This window comes from Prinia subflava, chromosome 10, assembly GCF_021018805.1.
Source record: "Prinia subflava isolate CZ2003 ecotype Zambia chromosome 10, Cam_Psub_1.2, whole genome shotgun sequence".
NCBI classification, from domain to species: domain Eukaryota; kingdom Metazoa; phylum Chordata; class Aves; order Passeriformes; family Cisticolidae; genus Prinia; species Prinia subflava.
Window position 1 is genome coordinate 14,905,032 of NC_086256.1, and position 22,629 is coordinate 14,927,660.

At 41.6% G+C, this 22,629-nt stretch overlaps 1 long non-coding RNA gene across 4 annotated transcripts in view; it reads right to left on the reverse strand.

Moving 5' to 3' along the window:
• LOC134555645 (uncharacterized) overlaps nt 1-22,629 on the reverse strand; it is a 278,752-nt gene that overhangs the window by 13,120 nt on the left and 243,003 nt on the right. Inside the window, exons 7-12 of one of the 4 annotated variants that reach the window (XR_010081464.1) lie at nt 21,119-21,258; nt 19,526-19,663; nt 18,211-18,318; nt 2,962-3,013; nt 2,361-2,467; nt 1,965-2,019 (exon numbers count right to left, since the gene is read on the reverse strand). This is a non-coding gene — a long non-coding RNA (uncharacterized LOC134555645). Of the gene's footprint in view, nt 1,930-1,964; nt 2,020-2,360; nt 2,468-2,961; nt 3,014-18,210; nt 18,319-19,525; nt 19,664-21,118; nt 21,259-22,629 lie in introns of those variants that run through there. The other 3 variants (XR_010081465.1, XR_010081466.1, XR_010081468.1) reach the window with 3 other exon arrangements.

Sequence of the window (22,629 nt, forward strand, 5' to 3'; positions counted from 1 at the left end):
GGTTACACAACAAAAGATGGTGAGGCTCCCAAGTGCTCAAAAACCTCTGAAGGTCTATGCACATAAAGCCACATAGCGTGGGTTTTCTGCTGTACAAGACATGGCAAGAGGTCCCCAGGGCAGCATGTTGAGTCCCTAAAATATCAATTCATAATGAGTACCTCAGGATACATTAATTGTGACTTCTGATTTGCTCTGAGCTGGCCCTAGTGGCATTCATTATGTTGACATCCTGTGATACAAGTCTGGGTGCTAGATTAGACCTAGCTTATCCTTTGACCCATGTCAGATTGGTGCTGAGCATAAACTTGGTTCTTATCCTTGTTCCCAGGGGAAATGAGTGTTCACACAGGAACTGGCCTTTGAGAAGCTGAGTAAACAGAGCTGGTGGGATAGGACTGCCTTTGCTGGGAAAGCATGGAAAGAAAATTCCTTTTCAGGCTCAATTAGCAAGTATTTTGAGGCTTTCTGCCCATCACTTTTTAAGTAACATACTGTTATGATTCATCAATCATATCAATGTTCTAATGATATTTTAAAGGCATATTTTATTTTTGACATGCTATCCATCTATCTGTGTTGTTCTCTAACTAGGGTCACACATCAAGCTTTTTAGCACATGATGCTGCACACAGTGCTAATAATACCAAGGTTCAATCCCCATATGGGCCATTCACTTGAGAGTTCGGCTTGATGATCCCTGTGGGTCTCTTCCAACTCAGAATATTCTGTGATCTGGAAATATGACCATAATTACCCATTGAATACAAGATAGGTCTTGAGTGGAAGATGGATCCATTCATACCAATTCAGATTTGCACTATGCTAGTAATTTTCTTCTGTTGGTTATCTTATTGCTAGAGTCTTAATATTGCTTGAATGCACACTTCTAATGCAGTAATTGCACAGAAGAACTCTGTAAGGGACTCTGGATGCCATCATATCTTATGAGTAAATCATTAGTGAATATGCTTTGGCACATATTTTGAGTAAATCATTAGTGAATATGCTCCAGCACATATTCTCATCTGTATTCTTCAGTAACTGCTCTTGGTGGGGAAAAAATCCCTAGCATATCTTAAAAAAAAAAAAATCACTTTGCATTTCAAGCTGGGAGATCTCTCTAACTTCCATCTGACTTACGGATTGTGAAAAGCTACCATAGTGAAAAACAAATCGTTGGGTACATATCACATTGAAGGGTTATATGATATATCACTCAGCATGGAGTCTGGTTTGATTTACTTGCACACAAGCAAAAAAGCCTGTAAGAAAAATAGTGCTTTTCCATTCCTTGTGTTCCCCACAATATTCTGCCATCCCTGGGAAAGGTAAAGCATGTCATGAAGTCACTGCAGGTCTGCATTCAATAGCTGATGGCAGGATGAAGCCTTGCTGTCTAGGTGGATGGTACATGGCAGCACAGACAGAACCACACCTCTCATTTCTCAGTTCATACCTAATTCAGAGAGGATTGTGCATCTTCCTGTCTTGCAGAAGAGGCCAGGAAGCTGAGGGGAAGAATGACTCTCTATGCACTAACCCCTGCTCTGGTTTGGAGACACCAGGGACTTACTGTGATTCAGCTGGGAGGGCAACAAGAACTGCAGTATTAGACAAATTACTCACTGTTAGACATTTGGGATCTTATGAAATGTTAGAGAATATTTAAAATTATGCAAATTAATATTTTCTTACAATATATTTGGCTGTGTTCCTGGCCTGTATTATTTTTCTGTGTTGGATACCTACATCTCCAGCAGATATTCAGTCCTTAAAAGGGGTTGGCTTTTATTTTATTCTATTTATTTTTCTGCCATCTTATATTCTAAAGAGATGTAATGGATCAGCCCAGATATGTTTCATGTTGTGAGGAGAGGGAAGGAAATAGCCTGAAAATCGTTTACAGTTCAACACTGAGCTGATATTTGTGAAGATGAAAACTTACTCCACAGCACTTTTACCTTGTGATTTGGATTCCATGGGGTAACAATCAGCTTCAAAAATCTCGTCATGATGCTGTTTTCAAAGTCAAATAAGGAGCGTCAGTGAGAACACACCACCCCCAAGTGGCTCCCCTCCAGCTTCATAACCCCAATTTATTTTTGACATTGCACCATAAGACTGAAATGATTAATCTATAATAGATTATCTCACAAATCTGCAACAGAAGAACAGAGGATATGATTTGCTCAGGATTTGGCACACTGGCAATGGCATATCACAGCAGAGGGTTTAATGAATAACATAGAACAGAAAAACAAACTGGGAGAGGCTGGGCTATTGCAGAGGGCCTTTAACATGGTGCAAGGGAACCCAGCACCCCAACAGCTGCACTGACCACTCACCACTTGACTTACCACTAATATTTGAGCAATTAGCTCCCATTGGCTTTCCAGAAAGACTTCTCTAAGTGTAGATGTTCCTTACAGCCTGCTGGAGCTTGCATTTTGAAAGTGCTAAGTACCTATAAAATAGAACCAGAGGTGTTTACCCTACCTTTGCAGTCCTATGGGGTCACATGATTTGTGTTATGGAACTGCAAAGTGTAGTTTTTTGTGAAAAGTGTTGAATTCCTTGGGGAAACACAAACAATATAATGGTGATACCATGTACTTGTGCTGTTGAGTGCTCACTTTCATTTCTGAGAGTAAAGGATGTTTGTGTGGAACCTCCTGCATAATTTAATGTACTGTGAAACATTTACCATGGATAAATTTCAGCCTATGCAATTCCAATAAAAAGGGCAAGCATTTTTTTTTCTGGGACATGGCTACCCTCTGCACCAAACTTGGAAGCCAACAGCAATCATAAAAAACCAGAGTAACATCCAAGTTCACAGGCACCATTTTCTGGTGACACTAAAAATGTATTTACCAATTTTAAAAAGTTACTGCCCTTTACTGTAATTTTAAAAATTGATTAGGAACACTAGAAACTTCAGAAAAAATTCTCTCTCACCTGTCTGACCTGCCAAATGCTGAGGAGCAACCATCAGCCTGAGAGGAGGACACTGAAAAATGGAGGGTAGAGTAAAATATCACTGTACTGTTATTGCCATTCAATGACACCTTCCTTCTGTAAAATCTCCAATTATCTTTTTACAGTATTTCCATATTTACTAAGTAACCCGGGGTAAACATGTTGCTCTAACCTTGATTTCTGCTATTTTCAGGGAGATTTACCTGCCAGTCTAGGCTGTCTTTTCTGGCATCAGAAGTTGAGCAAAGTTCTCTGTGTAGTAACAGGTTTTATTAGTCTGCAGTGCCCCTTCCCTTGACCTGTTTGGACTTCTCTTTTGCTAGTGCTTCTGTCAATCCTTGGCTTTCTGTGTGGGGCCAGTGAAGGTCTCAGACTCTAGACACTTCGGCCACAACCAAGACTATTAATTTATTTGCGTGCACCATGAAGCAGCAGTCATCTTTAAATTGTTGGCCGAAGGTGAAAGGGCAAGTCAGTGCTCTCTCTCATGGAACCACACGAGGATGGTTGCAGCAAGGTAGGTCTGAAAAGGCTGTGGGGCCACAGAACTGCCCATGAGCCAGCACTGCTGATAGACAGCTGTGACAGACAACACCAAGACACCTCTCAGCTGTAATCTCCAGCCCATCAAAAGGAGATGTTAATAGTTTCACATAGCTGGGGCTTTGTCCCAGAGGTGAGGCCTTTCTTCGGCTCTGTTGGTGTGTCTGGGTGATGGCAACTTTTCCTCTTTAGTCTAACAGCTCAGCAGATGAAGCTTGCCAGGGTAGTGCTGACACTACCCAGCTTCTGCAGCAATGCACAACATAGCAGTGCACAACACAGGAAAATAAAACAATATAGAAAATTGGGATGCTGCTGCCACAAATCCTGGGAAGCTTGAATTTAAATCCCTCCTCCTCGCTCTGCTGAGGCCATGCTCTTCCCTAGAGGCATCCGAAATTGGGTCTTTCCCTCATGCTCACCCAACGTCCAGGAAGGGGTTTCATTTCTCTCTGCTGGAAAGTGAGGTAAATATTGGGAATTATGCAAGACTTTTTGACCTGGTTGACAGCAAAGGCAGCATTAAACAGCTAAAATTTAGAGAGCAAAACAGTACTTAAAGCTTTTGGGGGATTGATGCAAATGGTTCATCTTGATACAAATTTCTTTCCAGGCCATTTTATGAGCAAAAATATTGTCTCCATCTCTACCTCTAGGCACTCCTGACCACAAGGTGAGATCTCACCTACAGACCAGGAATGGTGGGGTGTCCAATGGCAGAGATTGCCACAGAGCTTGAATTCTACACATATATGAAATATATACATAATATATAGGGTTTCACATCTCCAGTGGGAAGTACCAAGGGCCTTAGCAGACACAGAGGGCTGAAAGCATCTGCATTGAAACAGGAGTCAGGGCAGGTCTAGGTCAATGGTCTGGCTCAGAAAGTAGAGAGCAGCAGGGTTTCATTCCTGGCTGTGCAAAGATCTGAAATAACTCCCTGCCTCATGCCTTACTTCCCATCCATGGCATTCCAACCATGGAAAACTACTTATGAGATGTTAAAACTCCTCTCATGCTTTGGGGTTATATAAATGCCATGCAAACCCACAGAAATGGACATGGAAAACCAGCAAGCAGATCCTGGTCCCAGTCAGCCTGAGAGCCTGTGTCCCACTCTACCACTGCTGCTCTGAGCTCAGGAGTGCAGGTGAGTGACAATGTGTCACCTCTGTAGCTGATGGCCCTGAGTCCACTGAGTTCAGGGGTCTTGGCAGTATGGTGTAAAATGTAAACAAGAGGTCTTTGTTGTTGTTGTTGTTGTTTTTGTGAAAGCTAGTAATCACAGAACTAAAGCAGTTGGATGAACCATAATATACTACCATGAACTCCTCTTGTTTTTCTAAAGGTAACAACCATAGATGCTGAGGTGCCTGCACTTTGGACAAAACAAATGCTGTAACAGGATGTAGCTGTAACAAACCTGTCAAAGCTCATAAACAGTCATCCATTTAATCACTAATTATTAATCCAATTCTGATCTTCAGTTACTCAAAATGAACTGTTTAAAAAAAAGTGATACTTGTTAGTCTAAAACAGTTTAAAAACATGTGCCCAAAAGTAATGCATTGGTTTACTGTGGAACAATCCATCTGTTATTACAAGAAAATTAGGACAGGAAAAATAAACCTTATCCCATGAAATCAGCCATATGAGAGAAGATTCTTTTTGAAACGGAGTGCTGAAGGAGGTAGACAGGCGTTAATGAGCAGGACCACAGCCTGCATCATATTCCTGCCCCTCTAAAGCAGCAGAATTACAAAATGGATGGGCATGAAAGAAATTACAGATTTGCTACAGATATCTGCTGCTTAGTGCCTAAAAATCTAGTTTATGGAGCCTCTCAATCTGTGTATGGAAATGAGTCAATAGCAGAAGCACTTCTGACCTCCTTGAAGATTTTTAGCATCATCTCAACTCTTCTTAAAACCTTTCCAAGCTAATAATATTGTATTCTTGGGTTTTAGTTAGGTTTTTTTAATCAAAACTGTATATATTTCAAATTTGTCAAATGACTGGACAAAGCAGTGTTAAAAATTCAACTGCACTAATTACTAGCTGAGCAGCACAAAAACCTCTGAATAAATGTCAGTCTAGGAGATAAGCTCTTATCTTAATCTAATGACTCCACAGACTTAATTTGTCAGGCCAGCCTAGTTGATGAAAAACAGGTTTCTATTCTCCAGTGTTAGCAGCCACATCTTTCCAAATCTTTGAAGTTGGATAGTAATACCATCAGTGTCATCCTGCAAAAATCTTGTGACCAAGCCAATTTCATTGCTATTGTCCTGTTACGCTAATTAAAGTTGTTTTACCCCCATCGGTGTGCAGTAGGTGAAAATGAAGGCAATTTATTTTTAGATTTGTTATATTCTGGAATAAACATTCTTGCTTCCCTCTGCCCACAACGATATGTTAATATTTGCAGCTTTCTCTGAGTATCAGAAAGCCAGGCTTTTTAGCAGGGCTCCACAGACAGCACAGTGCCATCCCAGGACAATTCCTGCAGTGCAAAGCACACAAGTATGTGTGTTTGGTTTATTTGTGAGAGAAGAGTAATTTTGAACTCAGGCGATGAATTTGATCTTAAGAGATGATTTTAGATTTTTGAAGTTCTTCCCTAAAGGAACATTTGACATATTTAGAACTAAAGGCACCAAGTGTTCATACTGTTTGGACAAAGTGGATTAGCAAATAGAAAAAAAGAAATTGGCTGCAGTCAGTGTTTCCAGTCCCTCAGTCTTCAACTAACTCCTCTGATGGGAACCTGGTAGGCCCTTTGTGCACAGTGCCCTATTTCAAAGGATACTATTTAAGCATGGTACTATTTATCTCAACCCCAAAACTTAGAGGGATATGCTTGGGTTTGAGGAGTTGGGAGATGAACTTTATTTGGATGATACACAGGAAGATGTCAAAGTAACAAAAACCTGATGAAAATAATAGTGCTAAGTGAGGCAAATCCAAGAGGCCACTCCATTGACATTAGTAACTTTATCAACTTAAGATATATGAAGATATTTACCCGCTTTGTTGTATCTGGTTTTATAGCAGTGCAACTCCACTGACTTCAGCAGCATTTCACATCATACAACCAGCAAAGGGAGTGGAGAGTTAGCCAACTTCTTCTAGTATTACAAAATCCCTGATGCCCAGAGCTGATTGATCTGAAGCCCACGTTACATCCCAGACTGCAGGAGTGCAGGGTCAGAAGCAGCTCTGTGTGCAGGCAGCACGGGTCATTCTGGGATTTATTCCGGAATGCTTTAGAAGCATTTCACTGTTTGGCTGGGAACATCCTTGTGGATAACACAGATTTAATCAATTAGATCACAAATGTCCATCCTCTGGGGTGAGAACACTGGCTACTCACAAATTTAGTCTAAGTAGGACTGCAACAGGACCACACAGGTCATGTGCTGGCATATATACAAAAGTATTCAGGAACTGGTCCACACACATTTTCATTTCAAAGGCTCATGTGTGAGCATGGACAGCCAGTTTAGCATCTGAGTTGTCCTGGCTGTGATGTGAGCTGGTGCCAATAGAGAAGCAGCCAAAGCCTGTGAGCCCATCCATGCAGGCCACGTTGTCTGGATGGGCTTCTTCACCTGCAGATTCTCAGCAGGGACATGGAGGCTGAGAAGAAGGATGGGAAGCTTCACAAGCTGCAAAACCCTTCAAACCAGAAACTGTAATTACCCCAGGTAATTGGGTTCTGCATCTGATGCAGATCTGATACAACGGCATCTTCTACCATCCTGGCTAACGCATCATTGCTTATGGCATCTTCCTGTTAGTTGAGAGCCATAACACATCTTTCTTCCTGTTTTACCCACAGCCAGGCTAAGGAGCAGAGTTTGCAGAGTAGTGCCAGGTGAAGTTCATGGTCTCTAATGTGACCCAGAATGACAGGGCTGCTGGATAAATTAGAGGCAGATTTCCACAGCTATATGAGCTCACCTGAATACAGATCAGTACCCACTTCCAATTTTTAAAGCTTCCAGGCTCCAAGTTGTCACTGGGAGTTGAGAGCACAAGGGTTTTTGAAAACCCCAGAGCCTGAAACATATTTAAGCACTTCTGCCTATTGCTTACTTGGATCAAGACAACTGAACTCTTTGAAAACACTGGGCTGCAGTCAGTATCTATCTGATCTTCTGAACAATAATAAACATTTGGTGCATGGTCTGAAAGCCTGAGGCCTCATCTGACCAAAGCTGAGTTTATACCCATTGATTTCATCATGGAAGTGATGGTTCACTCTGAATATGCCAAATTCATTTATGTTAGGGCTATGGCCTGGAATAGCATTTTTTTAGTAAGAAATAATGGCTCTTTTCTCCTGCTCTGAGTCACAGTTTAAATCTACAGGCCATTCCCAACACAGCTGAAACAGAAAATGAACATACTGAAGTGAAATTTTCAAAGTGACATTTGAACCCCTTCTCTCTGATGAAATCCCACCTATTGATCCAGTCAAACGACTGCAGCCTCCTCAGGTCCATCCTGCAAAGTCTCCTTGACCCGCTTATTACCACAATTCTTCAGGTGCACTGTGACTGTCTTTCAGTAGAGGACAGTGCCAGCTAATCAAGTTGAAAAACTGAAAACTCCCATAGATTAAATCCTGGTCCTGGTGAAATATATGGCAAAATTCCCATGGAAACCAGTGACTACTTGTATCTTAAGACATTATCTCAAGTCTGAATTGCCATTGGAATACTGACTCCCTGATTTATGCAAAGAGTTTAACTGGAATTAACAAATTCATTGCCCTTTCCTCAGCAGCTGGAGCAGTGAAGGGGCTGGCTCACACAGGAGCCATTCCCTAGGGCTGGTGTTGTGGGATCCAGCTGGCTTGGGCCAGGCTGCCCATCCTGCAGCAGACTTTGTGGTTTCATGACTCCCATTGCTCCCTCTATAATCTCCAACGCTCGCTCCTCTCATCCCGCTACAAAACAGTTTACCTGCCCTGGCCTGCAAAGGAGTCCTGCTATTTTTGGACTTCAGCCTATAAGAACAACTTCGGGTGCTAAGGAAAAATGAACCATTCTGAAAGAACAAAACTGGGTCCTTTATGGAAAAATATTGTGACTCCCAATCCAAGGACTGTGGCTCCAGATCAATTTTCCTGGCAAAGAGGAATAACTCTAATCTAAACATAAAAAGGGGTCTGTCATGGTGAGATACAAAAATGTAGGGGTAGCTGCCAGGTTTGAGATTGGTCCTGATGAAGTATTAGTGCTGACAAGCCAATAATGAGCTAAGACCCATGGTGAGGCTGCAACAAGCTGGGGCCACTTGGCTTGACTAAATGAAGTCCAAATGCTGGCACTGCTGCTGGAGGCAGGACAAGCAGAGTCAGAAGGAGCAGGATTTCTTTCCTGATTTGCAAGAAGAGTATCACAGTTCACACACCTTGTGTGCCAGTGCAGGGCAGTGTGTGCCATGTTAATAGCTTTGATACAGCATTCCTAAAAGGAAGTGTTTGTCAATTTTGCTATAAGTGTTTGAGCACAACAGTCTTAATTCAATGTGTCAGATAAGAGAAAATCATGTTGGCTTATATTTATGACAACATTTTCATCTTAGCACTAGAGATGTTTGGAGAGCAAACCAACTCTTCAGTTTGTGTTTTGCTTTGCTTTTTTTTTATCCATCTAAGCCTTGCCAGGCAAATCCATAACCCTTACATACCATTGCCATATCTGCTGCAGAATAGGTGGGAAGACACATCTGAAATGCACTGAGGGGGGATTTTTGATAAGTCACAGGTTATGAAACTTAAGGGAAGGTTATAGAATTGAAGATAGCAAGAAGTGAAGACACGCTCTTGATGGGTACATGATGCACATGCTATTGCAAAGGTCAAGGAGAGCCACACCCAAGGGAGCACTACTGATGCTCTGCATTTCTTGTGGTCTTTGGGCACAGTCAGGATTCTTGAGCTGAGATTGGAAAAAGGGTAAGCCTGGACCCTCAAGTGACTAACAGACCCATAAAAAAACTAAAAAAACCCTTCTAACTATGACAAAAAGCCCAGAATTCAAGCTGTTTGTATCAAGGTAAAAGAGCCCAGATCATCTCAGGAATTTGGGTGCTTAAGTGTCTTTGTTTAGGATTCTGCCCCAAATGTCTTTGATGACCTGGGTCAGTATGGGTGGAGGGTTGTCTCATACCTAGAGGCTGGTTAGCAAATCTCCACTAACACTAAAACAAAGAGAATTGGCTTGGTAATTCTACCACCTGATCATGACTGGTTTTTGAGATGGGGCCAAAGCAGATAGAAGGCTGGGTTACTCTCAGTTGTTCCAAAACATGCCACACTACCAGAACGGCTGCCGAAATATTGGGGTGAGGCTCTTGCTTTTATAGCAGTGCAGTGCTAGAATGCAAAGAGAATGAACAACTTTGTGGAGATTGGCTTCCCTCAAGTGGGATGCTCTGTCTTCTTTCACAGAGGTCACTGGTGTGGCCACACTTCGACTGATGTGTACAGTTTTGGGCACCACAATATAAAAGGATATAAAACTATTAGAGATGATCCAAAGGAGAGCTACAAAGATGGTGAAGTGTCTGGAGGGAAAGTCATCTAAAGAGCAGCTGAGGTCAGCCTGGGCAAGAGAAGACTGAGGGAAGGCCTCATTGCAGTTACAACCTCCTTGTGAGGGGAAGAGGAGGGGCAGACACTGATGTCTGCTCTGTGGTGACAGTGACAGGACCCAAGGGAATGGCCTCAAGTTGTTTCATGAGAGGAGAAATCTCTTCACCCAGAGGGTGGCTGGGCACTGGAACAGTTCCCCAGGGCAGTGGCCACAGCACCAGCCTGACAGAGCTCAAAGAAGCCTTAGGACAACACCCTCAGGCACACGGTGTGACTCTTGGGAATGTCCTGTGCAGAGTCAGGAGCTGGACTTGATAATCCTTTCAACCCAGCACATTCTGTGATCCTGGCCTTGGTAAGTGCACACTGATGATTTTCCACTTCTGTTTCAAAGGGAACCTCCAGCCACCCCCAAGTGTCAATAGCTATTTCCCATTACAGGGTCAGATTCCCTACACTCTCTGGGAGAAGAGGCAGATAATAAAGGGAGCAGCAGAGCTACACTGATTCTTGGGACGGACAATAAAGGTACCCAGTTAACAGACGAGAAAAGGGACTCAGATTTGCTTGCAGAATCCCATGTGAATTGCACTATTTTCCAATCAAAGTGATTGTGAGAAATTCTGATTTTCAATTCAGGGTTTTTTTTGCATATCGGAAAGAGGATGCCTTTGTGCAATGACTGTTTAAAAATACTTCAAAAGAACTTGAATCAGTCCATGGCTGCACTATATACAAATTAAAATAATTGATTTTTTGGCAGCCTTTTAAGAGATCTATAAATTAAAGGGATTTCTGATACATTCTGGGGGACTTTATTTCATGTTGGCTTTCAGAGTGCCCTCCCTTCCAGAGCTGAAAGTCAGCCACAAAACCAGACACAGCCTCTCATTTGCTCTGCCCTCCTCACTCAGGAGTCAGTGGATCTCCTTCAGGTGTGACCATAGTTGGGCATGGTGGGTCCTGGACCCCTGCCAGCTCTGCACCCTTCCCTTTGATTTCTGCTTTGAGAACTTTACATCAAGAAACAGAAACTGCCCAAACCCACCCCTCTGGGGAGTTAGTTTCTCTCCTTTTCTCCATTAGTGGAAACTGATTCCCTCACCCAGTTTGTGTTGCACCTGGGCTGTCCCCATTCTGTGCTCTGATGGCAATGGGTTCAGTTCTATCTGTGATGACCTAAAAATAGCACTCAATTAACATTGCATTTCAAGAATTGGAAAATTTCCCAGAAGTCCATTCTTTTTTTCTTTTTCTGTTTCATTACATTTTACAGTAATAATACACGAGCCTGTAGAAAACATGACGGGTAATGAAAAAATGTAATTAATATAAGCAGTGTAAAGCATTTTTTTTCCCTCTGTTGTCCTTGCAGAAAATTACTGCTTTAAACTGAGCAGGATGTGAAAATGCATAAAGCAAACAGTAATATGCTGTGGTTTGTAAATATCTTATGCAAAATAGTTAAATCAACTGCTGTTTATTTTTCTTACTTTGTGTCACAAGCTCTTACTTTTTTTTGTTCATTACTTTTTTCATTTGTTCTCTTTTGGGGGTTTGCTCTCTTTCATCTTAAGAAAGTCACTCACTTAAATTTTTTTTTTCTGCTATGGCTAATTCTTCTCACCATCTCCTCCTGTTTGCTGGCTCTGAAATGAAACATACTCTGCAAAAGTGTAGTGAGCCAGATCCTCACTATACTGAGGATCTGCTCTCATTGTTTTGGGCTTCAAAAAGAAAAAAAAAAGAAAAAGAAAAGATAGTACTCTTAGCCTACAAACAAACAACTAATTATCCCCAATCCTGCAACAGCTTTATGACTAACTAGCATTCCTGACTGTTACTGTAGAATTCTGTACTGTTTTAACAAGGCTGCCTGGTCACAGTTCGGGAACGGGCTGTGAGCAGTATGCACACATTAACTAGTATGGCACAGTATATGCCATCTCTCCTTGGAATATTTCTCTCTGGCTATCTGTAGCACTTTTAATACCCAGCAATATCTGAAGGTCACAGCAGAGTTTCTGAGCTGAAATACAAAACAGCATTCCAAACACATCTTTTGTGGCCAGACAAGAAACTGCTTATGGTTTATTTTCCCTCCCCCCTCTGCACAGCTGACATCCAGCATTAGTTATTGTTTATTTTTGTCTTGTTCGTGGTTCTAAAGGTTTCCCTTATGGCCCCGGTTTATGTGAACTTTCAGATATCACTCGGGGCTTTTCTGCCTCGTCCCCTCTGATGTAGCTGGTTCCCCTGTGAAGGTAGGTTTCCCCAGCTGAAGATCTGTTCCTCTCTCCTGTGGCATTCTGTGCAGCCATTTGGAGTCCCAGATGTAGGAAATGAAATAATCCACGCTCATACAGTCATGAAAGTGCCCATCTGGCACACAGGAACATCACGCATTGGAAGCACACAAGCGTGAGCTCACTTTTGTTATGGCATTTCATAAACAGAGATGCAGTGAGCCAGCAAGTCAGGTCCTTTGGATAATAACAATCGTCTCCATCACACGTTGTGTTTAAAAAATAGGCAAAGGAAAAAATCAAGACAAACTAGAAAAATTTTCTCTGAGGAGAAATTTCTACTTATAAACGTTTTTTTCCCAGTGGCCTCCTGTACTTACACCTCTCTGGCTCTCTCCACTCCCTATGTAGATTTAAGACAATGGTGACAGTTGAAATGTAGCCAGTTAACTCTTAGTTAGCTCTGAAATCACCTCTTCCACACTGTTCAGTTAAAGGAAGAAAATATTAGATCATACTTACAAAACTGAGTCCTATAAAAACAAATTGCATGTTACTGCTTTCTTATCACTACATAAAATTCACAGAAACAGTCTAATAAATGACCTCACCACTCAATTTTGAAGTATACAAATTAAAGACAGCAACAGATAAGCCAAGAGAGATTAATGTACAGTGTGTGTGCCTGTATGTGTGTGTTTGCATGCCTCTTTGAGGATATACCCATATGCTGTTGACATTCAACCTCTGGAATTATAATTAGGGGAAAAGGCAGATGTGTAAATTCATCTTGCTGGGCAGTATATATATGTTGCCCTGGTCCCTGATTAATTCAGTACTCGAACACTTGAACACATTTACTCCAAGACAAAAGATTTCTTTCGGGATATGTTGGCTAATAAAGGGCTATAATATGATGAAACAAGGAACAGCCCAAAATGATGGACTAAGTTCAATACCAGTAAGTAAAACCAAGATTATTTGTACTATTTTAGCTTTCCGAAGTAACTGAAAAAAGACATCCTAGGCATTTTGCTGGATGTCATTGCATGCTGTAGAGAAATCTTGGGATGTAATAAACTTCTCAAAATCCCCACCATTAGTTCTGCTGACAGTGCTGGATCTTCAGAGGGATTGCTGCTCAAAGGGGTGAGATTTTTAAGGTCAGGAAAGAGCAGAAAGAGGTGTCAGGTCTCCTAAACCATTGCTGGAAAGCGATGCCCATTCCAAAGTGGGGGTGTGGGCCTGCCAGGGGCAGAGGCCTGCCACTCCATGGTTTATGAATATCATAAATTATAGATAATACTAAAAGAAAATAGTACCTGAATTTTACATGACCCAGTTTTGTATTGTATTTGGCAAACAATATCTGGTCCAGTATATTTTAAATACTAAGTGCTAAGTTAGGAAAACAATGAGATGTTTGGAAATATGACAGACCATTACAATATACTGCTTCTCATTTGAAAAGTCATTTGTGCAAGAAATAATTATTGACCCATAATATGTAAATGATTGAAATACAGAAATTAATATTTGGGTCAACTCATGTATTTTTCAACCATGAAATGAAAAGCTCAGTATTCATATTCCAATTCATACATGAAAGCATTACAGCACTATTACTTGGCTATTGTACTATTTTATTATTGTCTTAGTTAATGACATACAGAGTTATAGCCCTTCTTCCAAATGAGGAGAAGGCATTGTGTGCCACAGTAATGTTTCAGCCCAGGATGTCCCCTATTCTGGACTCCTTAATGGTGACAATAGGTCAAATTCACAGCTGATATGGAAGCAAATAAACAGCAATGCTAGCACAAAAGAGGTTTTGGCCCTAGTTACCTTAAAGGTTGCACAGGGAAGACTGGCTCCTGCATTGCAACTCCTCTGCTCTGCCTGGGCTTAATTCTCATCTCCTTCACTTGAGTTTTACCCAGTGTATGGGTAAAGTAAGATGCTCCTTATTTACTGCAATTAATTCAGAAATATGAACAGCACAGGATCAGTGCACTTAGTGCTGGGAGGCAGTCCTTATTCTAAGCATTCTGTTTCTGCTCCCTCCTCCTTTTCCCTGAGTCATGGGGAGCCTGTGGGAGTGTGGGGTTTCTAACCGCACTGTGGGAGTGCTCATTCTTCCTGAGGGAGCTGCAACAGGCCCTGAGCCCAAGGTGACTTTCATTCTGGTGAATTCATTCAGCTGATGAAACCTGCCAGGCTGTGACTCCACAGTCTCGGGTGCCCTCTGTCTCCCCAGAAGGAGTGTCCAGGTCCTAGGGCAGCAGGCCAGCCTCTGTCCCTGCGGTGGCAAGAAGCAGCCCATGAGCCTGTGGTGAGGTAGAGCTCAGAGCAAAGGTGCCTCAATAAGGTTGTCAATAAGGGCCAACCTGTGCAAGCTAGACCCACAATATATTTGGCTCTTGGACTATTATCCATTACATTTCAAATGCATTGGCTACCAAGCTTAGCTGGATTGAGTCTGACTTAAGGTCAACCATCCAAATAATTCATTAGTATCCTATAAACTGTATGCTCCATCTTCATGGCTTTTTATGCAAAAGTAAACAATGCCTCATTCTTTGTGCCATCAGGTATTGTATCACTTGATGGGTCTATCTCCTTAAAGAGATGCATAATTTAAATACAAATAAATGTATGAGTGAAATCCATGTAGAATGATATTCATGACAGACAAAATGAATGAAGAAGAGATGGGCAAAACAATTTAGATAATACCCAAAAGCAAAGCATCACAGCTAAATCAGGATTAACCCATGAAGCATGATGTGTTTCATGAAATGACTTTGGTATAGTCTAAAATGACAATGACTCAAATGAATTAAGAAGGGCAGCATTGCATCAAGTTTGCTCCAGTGTTACACGTTACACACACACTGGATCATGTCTGCAGGAAAGAGCCCGACTTTTTTTTTAGTTAAAATTATATATAATTGTATTTCCACATATTTTACAGACAAAACATTTTTTAAAACTTATTTTGCATAAAACTATTTTATATTCTAGATAGGAATTATATTAAGCAGCTTTAAAAAGGCAATAGGCCCAGCTCCACATGGCTTGCAAGATAGGGTAAGGAAAATCACAGTATAAGGGCATGTTTAGGTGGTGAGGAACAAATGTGATATCCCAGCATTACATAAATCTGTGAAGGTGAAGCAGCAGTAGTGGTGGTGTTCAGTGATGTAGCCATTGCCCTCATGATGTGATTTAGAAACTGCCCACACTGGCCAGCTGTATAGGAGGGGAAACATCCTCCTGGTCCTGCCCAATTAATCATCCTCTGGTTTTCTTAGTGTCTGGTGCAAAAGGCAGACCCAGATGACTAATTCTGGCAATAGAGGCTCTGCTTGTCAACAAGACCTCCCTTTGATAGAAGCGTGATTTGGTTTTAATTTTCTCTCAGCCCATTCATTTATTTGAGGCTAATGGCTGACATGAATCATAGCGTTAGAGGGGAGAAGCACGCTTTGTACCAGCAGCCTAAAGGGACGGCATGTCCACCAGGGATGGCACGAGCAGAGGGTGCACATTCTTGGTGCTTTGGACACAGACAGGAGGACTGGCACAGCGACTCCTCCAAACACAGTGTCCTGCCCTGCTCGTAGGGAGGGCAGCAGCAGCTGAGAGCACAGCCAAGGTGTAAGCACAAAGTGCTGCTGTTTTGCAATGGATTCAGTGGGAGTCTCAAACTGACAAGGTGATGATTACTGTGGCCCCAACCAAGCGCAGTCTTTGTTTAACTTTACTAGTATGAGTAAGCTAATTGGCGTCACTGGGCTTGTGTGCTTGGAAGTTCTGGCGGTGTTCAAACACTTGGTGGGCCGGGGAGTAGTGGGTGTTCAGCACCTTGCTGGCACCAGCCTCGCCCTGGCCTTCCGCAGAGCGGGTGTGCTCAGCCCGGGGCTGCACCGCCCCGCGCTCTCCACAGCCCCTAAGGCTGGCACTGCCTAAATCACAAAACCTTGCACTGAGGGACACAAAACTAACAACAGAATTAGCGGGAGTCAGTCCAGCTGACTCTGTAAGAAGCTTCAGAGTTTCAAAATTAATCTTGAATTTACCTCTAACCTTGAAAACAAAACTAATTGCAGAATATAAGATTCCCTGAACATCTTAGGAAACTTGATAGGAATACCTAGGCAAAAACACATACACTTTAGATAAACCCCCCATTTTAATTGTATCAATTCTGCCAATTAATGATAATGGAAGAGCAGCCCAATTAGCTAAATAGCTAATAGTTTTATCAAGCAGAGGCTGGCAATTTAAAGCAAACAAATTCATTCTAATTGTATCCCCTTGCACACCAAGATGTTTAAAGGATAATGGGGGATCCAATAAAGGATATTGCTCAAATAGAGCTACATTTAAATCACCTAATGGCTTTAAGAGTTTTACCCCAATTAACAAAGAAGAAACATGAACATAATTCAGTGACTTCCAGCATAATCTTCATTAAAGAAAATCTTCATTAAAAAAATAACATATCCTCCAACTAAGGGCAAAATGGAAAACATCACTGACTTTTCCCTTAAAAGCAGTGACTTCTCCCAAAACAAAGGCTCTTCTGTAACAGCAAAAGTATCAGAGAAAAAAGACTCCCATGTCTAAGCCTCAGTATATAAATCATCTTCAAACTGTGGTCATTAGTTTTAACATAACAGTGGATTTGAATAAAGGAGATTGACCTATCTAACATATTTAAGACCAAATCCTACTGTTACCTAAATCTGAAATAAGTTAAGGCTATTGAAGAGAATCAAAAGCCTTTTCAAAACCAATAGCCAGAACAAATTCCCCATGATCATAATTTTGAGGATAAAAAATCCATTAAAGTGATGTCTTTGATTGCTATTAATGAAGCAATCTGGAGTAAATCCAGAGTGATCCATATGGATAATCGAATCTCTCATTTTCTCACATTGTACAGATTTGGGCCCTGATTTATGTGACAGTGATGGGCAAAAGGCTCCTTTCCTTTTGACTCTGGGCTGCTCAGCCTGGACAGCTGATGTCATGGTCTCTAAAGGGAGCTGGAAGAACAATGAACTCGATGCTCAAAGAAAGAAGAGCTCAAATAAATCGACTTCCAGCCTTAACCACATATCCCCAAATACCTCTCCTTCACTACAGGTCTTGTGAAGGTTACTGTGGGCTGCAGAAACCACAAAAGTACTGCTAATTAACTGGCACAAACCTCCCTCCCTCCCTCCTCAATATGCCCCTCATGGCTCAGAGGTGCTTGGCACTCTCGCTGCCCTGCCAGACTCAAACAGAGACAGGGATGTCACCCACAGGGCAGAGGTGGCCTCCAGAAAAGCCCCAAGTAAAGCCTTTGACTGAAGATCAGCTGCTTTTGGGAGAAGGTAGAAAGACTTTCTCTTTACTGTTAAGCTCTTGCTTCCCCAGTCAAGCAGTAAGAGATTTAGACTTCTCTCCTTTTTTTTTATTAATAATGTCATGAACTCAGAGACAACGAATCCCCCTCCTTCCTGGAGCTGTGGCCAGGTCACCCTACCTGGGAGCACGGTGGGTGCAGAAGGAGCCCCGTTCTTCCCTCAGCCACCCACAATGCCAACCCCAAAGTTTTACTGCTCTCATTCTCTGCCCTTTTCTTTTCAGACAGATGATTCCAGCACCTCCCCCCTCAGCACCAATTTTATGGCTTCTAGGTATCTCCTAACTAGCAGCAGTCTCTCTCTCCCTGCCCCGCACGCCCTGCTGCCAGTCAGATCACCCCCATGAGCCAGCCTGCCCTCTTTGCCCCCCGTGCCCCTCCATCTCCTCTCCCACATGGTGCCATCTTACCTGGTGTCCTGGTTTCTCTTGCTAAGATGACTGTTCCTATTCTGGTTACTTTGGATCCACTGAAAATTTTGCCACTCATCCCAAATTTTGAAAATTTTATGAGAAGACCTGTAGTGGTAGAAAGGAATACAACGTTTCCATTTGTGACTTTGCTTTTTTGCTGTCTGTAATCTCTCTCTGTGGTAGGTGTCCATCCCCTTCACCTTTCCGTGAAGTCAGAATTGCCTGTGGTCTGGAAACTGTCACATCCTGCAAAATGCTCCTGACCCCATGTCACAAGGCCAGGTCTGGCCCCCCATCCCTGAGCAACACTGCCTCAGTCAGAATTCAATAATGTACTTGTATTATATGAACTGGTAGGAAGTGATTTTTATTTGAAGCCAAATTTTAGATTTCAAGCATGAACCAAGAAGTTAGACAGTGGGTCAATATACTTTGTACAGGTATCACACTATATTTTGATCTTTTACCTTCATTATCATCCTAAACTATCTATGAGTCAAACTTAATTTTACAGGTGTAACAGCTTCTTTTCCTTCTAATCTACTGACTGCACACTGAAGGCAAAAGCTCGTGGGTTCAGGTGTTTTTATGTACCTTTATCCAAAGCAGATGTAAGAAGCTCTTTAGAAGTCTGATCTATATGTAAGGAATAGCTACTAACGGAACCATCTGCCTCTCAAACACATGAAATTATATATAAAACTTTCACTCTGACTCCACAACCAACTGACAGTCTCCTGTTGCTCCCACTCTTGCAACTCTTTTCTGCATTTAGTTGCCACTGAAAGATATGCAACTCCAAGCTGGTTTCTTTTACAAGTGCTGCATCTATCATGTCAGTCAACATGGATCCACGCGTCAGAGGTGACTCTTTGTAAAAGGATGCCCTTGGGTGACCATGGTCAGTAAAAATTGCTAGGTTTCCTTATGATAGTACAATTAGGACAAAAGCTGTCTCCTCGTCAGACTCACTATAAATAAGGTAAACATAAAAACCTAAGACCAAGAGCACAAAGCTGAAAAAATACAACTATTCCAATATTTTATGTCTGATAATTACCAGCAGTGGATGTTCAGAAGCAGAAGTGTAAGAACAGGCCAAATACTGAATTTGGCCAGGGTTATGTACCTCCTTGTAAGCTGTGGCCTAGGCAATCTGATTCAGACTTGGGCAGCATGTGCTGAGATCACCAAAACCTTCAAGCTAGACTGGAGGCCAGTTGTTGACAATTCTTGATGCTATATAGAGATTATTGTTTCCATGCTAGAGTACAATTATTTTTTCCTGCTTTTTAGCCATCTGAAATGATACCTGCAGCTCATCTAAATGATCTTCATTGTTCTTCATTGCCCACAGCAGTTTTCCTCAAATCCTTTAACCAGCTTGAATCTGAGAGGTGAAAGCAGACGCTTTACCATGAGCTTTTTGGAGCTTGTGCTCTGGACACATCTGTGAAATGTTAACACAATTTGAAGGAGTTGAACCAGCAATGGTAACAAAAATGTTCTCTACTAGTGATGGCAGAGAGCAACAATTCACTACCAACATACGCCCTTGCAGATGGGTGTTTCTAAGGGCAAAAGTGCTAAGCCCTGGCATTTGTAGAATGGTTTGGGGATTGTGGAGCAGGCTTCAGGAAGCTTACCATTCCCAGCTGGGTGATAATCTACAATGGCCACAGGGTAGGGAGACATCTCATCTAATTTAAAGACAAGTATTTGGGAGATTTGTTAATGAAATTTGACCTGGAAAGCACAGCATCTTTCATCTCTATAGAGGCAGTGAGTAAGATGGAAGGAGCATTTGGGGTGGAGTGATTCAGCTTGCTGAGCCCACCTGTCATGGCCCTGACAGAGAAGAACCTTTCCCCCAGGAAGTAAAGCTATCAAAAGAGGATTTCTTTGCAGCTAGACAGGGTAAAAGAAGAGATACATGAAATTTTCTTCCTAGGGTTGTTAAGAGTCTCTACTGGCAAAATTAACGGGCAATATAGCAAATCACAGTTGTAGTATTTTTTTTAAGAAACCAATACCACCAGTCAGCTCTAGGACACAGATTGAAAAATACAAAAGCTCTTATGAATTCCATTAGCTTTTTTGAAACCAAAGGAACTTTACCACCAGAGGAGAACAAATTCTGCTGCTAGTTACAGTGATCCAATTCCAGTAAAGCTGACAGAACAACTGCAGAATTACTAGTAATAAAGCAAACAGAACTACTACTACTACTTCAGGTACAGGAACAACCTGCTCCAAGCCCCTGGAATGCATGTTAGGCTGTGATGAACAGATACAACTACAGAATTAACTATCTCACTATGTTCAGTAAGAGCACGGAAGAGAGAGAAACCTTTTATGATGTTCTATCCCTTAAAAAGGAACATGAACACACAGCTTATTTTTATAAATAAATGTGTTACCTGACTAACAGTTGCACACACTCATTTACATAGGATTTGGTATACATCTGTGCTCTTCAATAGATTATTCCAAACCTTGAGTATTTCCTATAATTAAAGTCAATATGCTTGGCTTATTTGTTATAAAAGAAAAGAGTTTCTAATTAGCCTTTTTGATGTGCAAAACTTCAGTATTTCTCTCTAGTGTTTTTAAGATCATGTTTCTTCTTTTATACTACTAAGTATAAAATAGTAAGTAAGACTTAAGAGTAATTCTGAAGATGGTTTAAATTGCACATATGTGATACCTAGGCCTTGACCTGGCACTCACTATGGGGTGAGGTCCTCCTGCTATGAGCAATGTCAGAAGTCCACATAATACCAACTGGCCTTGTGACAAGTCAAACATTCCAAATTCCTGTTAAATTCAACCAACACTTTGCATATTTCCCTTTATTATAGTGACATACACAATTTACCTCTAAACCCAAGCAAACCCTACTTACCTTCACTGAACCTCAGGAGAGTCTTTGGGAAGAACAAAACCTTCACAGCAGTGACATTCAGAGGTTTATCACAACACACCAGGGACATAAGTAAATCTCAAGCAGTAGAGAAGAGTACAAATGCAGTGAGGTGCCTCCATCTAGCAATAAAGAAGGTCAAGATGAGCATTTTTTAAATACCAGTCAATGCTGCAGAAATACCTGATGAATTAGGAAGGTTTTGCCAAGCCAAAGAATAGGTTCTATCAGCAGCAAATAACAGGAGGGTGAAAAGTTAAGTGTGCAGACTCCTATCACTTACCTTTTCTTGGGAGGAACTTAACACTGAATTTACATTTAAGTAAAACCATGGCACAAGACTGACTGGATGCCTGTTGGAAGCAATTGGAATATTTTCCTTTTACTTTGAGTCTTGGATTAAACTCTAAATGAGAACAGAGCAAGGCCTGATCCGTGGAGGCATATAGAAAAACAATGTGCTTCTCTATTAAACTGGACATCCAAAGCACTTTATTGAATGCTGAAACAAGATGTGAAATTCCATGACAAGCGCAGGTTTTCTTTCCTGTGCAGCTTTCATTTAACACAAAGAAGCTTGTTTTGCATATCATGGGGCCCTTGATCCTGAGCATTAAATATAATAACTTTCCTAGAAGCTTTATAGCCTTGGCAAGACAATATTGACTAGCCTTGTTGGTTGATTTGTGAATTCAAACAAGAACAGCACATTTCTAAAACTTTGGCCAAATTAACATCTTTTGACTCTTCCAATGAGCTAATATCGCAGTAGAAACCTGGAAGCAGTAGTCAAGACTTTGATGATTTATTTAGTAGGAGTCATCTTGTAGCTAATTGTCTGCAATTTTTAACCTCATTCATGTGCACTGATGGTTTGTGTTCCAGCATCTGCAGTTTTCTCCTCAAGCTTTCTTATATCTCTGTATGTATCATTTCCAGATGGCAACTCAACTTCATCACAATATTTTTATGAACTTGCCAAACCACATCCAAGATCTCTAGACTCAAAAGTAAAAGATAAAATCATCCTCAGAGGGCACCTCACCCTTTTGCACCCAGGCACATTAAAAAAAAAACAGCTTTAGGCTCTGACATTTTACATTGATGATGAGTCACAGGTTAGGGCTTTTTGGTTTGGTTTTTTTTTGGTGTTGGAATTTTCACCTTTCCATTCTTCTCCTGGATTTCTCACCTTGAAACCCTATCAAAAGAGTAAATACTGATATGCCATGTTACCTGTTTGTACTGTATAAATTACCACCTCTGCAGTGCTGGCCCCAGTGACATGCACACCTGTCAGCCACTGCAGATGTACCACAGGAAGAATTAGGGATGACCAGGAGGGAAGTTTTGGCTGGGAGTGCAGCAGACTTTTACACCACGCTGGCAGTAAATCTTAGCAGAGATCAGAATTAACTCAAATGCTCAAGACATTTGATGGCTGTAACCTAGATCTTCCTCGGTAAGTTCAAAGAAAGATCTGACTCATGGTG